The sequence below is a fragment of the Diaphorina citri genome, unplaced genomic scaffold (genome assembly GCF_000475195.1).
Source record: "Diaphorina citri unplaced genomic scaffold, Diaci psyllid genome assembly version 1.1 scaffold1709, whole genome shotgun sequence".
NCBI lineage: Eukaryota > Metazoa > Arthropoda > Insecta > Hemiptera > Psyllidae > Diaphorina > Diaphorina citri.
The window spans coordinates 61,015-64,181 of NW_007379135.1; positions in this window are offsets into that span (position 1 = coordinate 61,015).

Below are 3,167 nucleotides of genomic sequence, written 5' to 3' on the forward strand. Positions count from 1 at the left end.
GGGGGGGGGGGGGGGATCAGAACACTTTCTCCTCCGATACCTCCACTACCCTACTCCTTGCTCTTTCGCCCTTCATTTCTCTTCTACAGGCCGTATCCAGGATTTGCGCGGGGGGGGGGATGGATGCTCCACATTTTCTGAGTCCCGGGCCTGCATACAGAAAAAAATGAAAGCTCGAAGGTAGGAAAAGGAGGGCCTGGGGCCCTGGGCCCCAATTTTTCGGAGTGACGTACAGTAAAGGAGAAAAAATGGAGCTCGAGCCCCCCCCCCCCCCCCTGAAAACGGCCCTGCGGCCCTGCTTTCCTAGAACATCTCTCCTTCACCTCTATGTTTATTGTGCTTGATCAATAAGGGAGGCGCGTGATTATTGCCTTGGGCACTCTCAGCCATCAAACCTAACTTTCGCCACTTTGATAAAACATAGTTCAGAGTAAAATTTCGTCGAGATGGGTATACGTATACCTAAAAAACTGCATGATTACACAAAATTCAACTGATTGGCCATAAGGAGTGCGAAAATTAGCTGACTGACCATAAGGCAATATGCAAAACGGCGGTTTACATCGTTAGGCGAAAGAAAATTTCGGAATAGCTGTACCATTTTCCAGTAGTACAGGAAAAACCACATTCGGGATCATAAAACTCAACTGATTGGCAATAAGGAGTACGAAAATTAGCTGACTAACTTCTAGACAATATGCAAAACGGCGGTTTACATCGTTTTCCGAATTTTTCTTTCGCCAAACGATGTAAATCGCCGTTTTGCATATTGCCTTATGATCAGTCAGCTAATTTTCGCACTCCTTATGGCCAATCAGTTGAATTTTGTGTAATCAGTTTTTTAGGTCTACCCCGTCGAGATCGATTTTTACTTTCCTTATTTTGTTTGCAATTGTAATCCATCTACTATCTAGTATCCATACCTGTCTATTACCCATATTTTTCCACCTACTTAACCTACTCGTAATTTATTAAAATACGTTTACGTTCTTCTGCATTTTCAAACTGACTGATATTACTTTATATTCAGAGTTATTTTCGACTCGATAGATCTCGGTACTCTATTTTTATTAATATTTATTATAGCGTACCATCTCGGTATTCTATTTTGTGCTTAAATGTCAATTTATTAATAATGAACATAAAACTGGCCGTAATAAGTGCCTTACATCTTACATCATAAATTTATTGGAGGTGTTAGCCCTTTATTGCCTGTCATCTTGAATTTCCTATATGGTCTGGCGCTGTGGCGCTTTTTCCCCCAATAGGTTTGATAGACGGAACTGTAAGTACGGAGGTCTTATCGTTCCGAAAGCGAGGAGAGAAGGAGGAAAGAATAGGAGAAATCCAGTCGTTCTGAGAACGAACCTTAATTGATTAGGATAAAGTTCGCGCCCAAGCGAAGGCTTGTACCCGGGCGGGAGTTGATCCGACCTAGTGTTTACAAGGCAGGATATATTCCAAGCTAGGAAAATCAACAATACAAACAAGGTAAAAGTCTTGATAATTATCAAATTATCATTTTGTTTTTGCCTTGTAAACACTAGGGCGGATAAATTCCCTCCCGGGTACAAGCCTTCGCTTGGGCGCGAACTTTATCCTAAATAATTGGGATAATGTTCGTTCTCGGAACGGCTGGCTTTCTCCTATCCTGTCTTCCTTCTCTCTTCGATTTCGGGACGATAAGTCTAGCAGTCACAGTTCCCTCTGTCAAACCTCTTTAAAAAAAAACTTGATATTTGCATTCGCTTAAAAAAGTACAGTTATCAGTTACAGTTCCCTCTGTCAAACCTCTTAAAAAAAAAAAGTTGTAGATGGTAGGTACAACCACCTACCTAGTTCTTTTGAATTTATTCATGTGGCCAAATATGAAAGTGAACGATCTTGATAGCATCAGATTATGACGAGGATGAGAAAACCCTGCTGAATCGGTTCTGGTAATGCTACACACCTGCACGTAATGCTACACTGGAATCTCGTCAATCGTCGAGGTGAATCTATGTTGTCGAGGCAGAGTGGACGATTTCAGTTGACGTCGATCGACGAGGTCTACTATATGTGTGAAGTTGGTGGACACAACTTAAGGCCAGCCTAGTTAGCTTGGTTGGTAGCGCGTCTGCCTTGTAATCGTCGGCGTCGACTGAAACCGTACATTGCCTCGACAACATACCTAGACTCACCTCTTTGCGTCGATTATGTGTGAACACAGCTTTATGTTGGAAAAACGAAGATTATGAGGGAAATGATGCCATGAGCCTGAGCTTTTTTCCCCTCAGTTGACACAATTTTTAGCTATCAGCCTGAAGTTATAGACGAGGAAGATCTCCCAAAATCGAATTTAAATATTCGAAATTCCCGTTTTGGATTATTCAATTATTGAAGTTTTCCAATGATCGCAGGTCGGTTCAATCAAACCGTAGGTACCCTCTTTCTGGCTTCAATTTCTAGGGTCTGACATTTAGGACTGTGTACCTGCAATGGGTTATCGATGACCACATGAATGCCATACCTATATACGGACTATGTATGGCAAATATTCTGACTGCCATCTCGTCAAGATGACAGACGTGCTCTTTTGCTCGTGAAAAAATAACACACATTATTGCATTTCTAGAGTCTTCAGTCTTCTACGATCTGGAAGGTTTTGTGAATCCAAAAGAAGTTTTGTTAAATTTCTCGTGACTTGTCTGAAAGGTTTTGACATGGCTCAGAAAGCTCTCTTCATTGATCATCAACGAACGAACGATTTCCAAATCTTTTAGGCTCCTTTCACATCTAGAATCACCATAGCTCTCCAAGGAATTGTCCAATTTTCATGAAATTTGACAAAAAAGTTCAATACAGATTTGTTAAGGAGTTTTTTTAAGTGGATTTTAGAATGCATCATTGGCCTAAGGCCCGACTAGACCCAAATTTCCCCTAAGTATTAACATATTATCTGTCAAATTCCATGAAAAATCGGACTAACCGTTCGAGAGTGCGTTATGGCCCAACAAACAAGCAGACACACAGACAGACCGAAACCAAAATCGGTGAAAGTTTGAAATCCTTTTGTACGTTCAATCCTTCAATCATTGATGACAGAGACAGAGTTGAGTTTTATGATCCCGAAAGTGGTTTTTCCTGTACTACTGGAAAATGGTACGACTTTTCCGAAATTTTCTTTC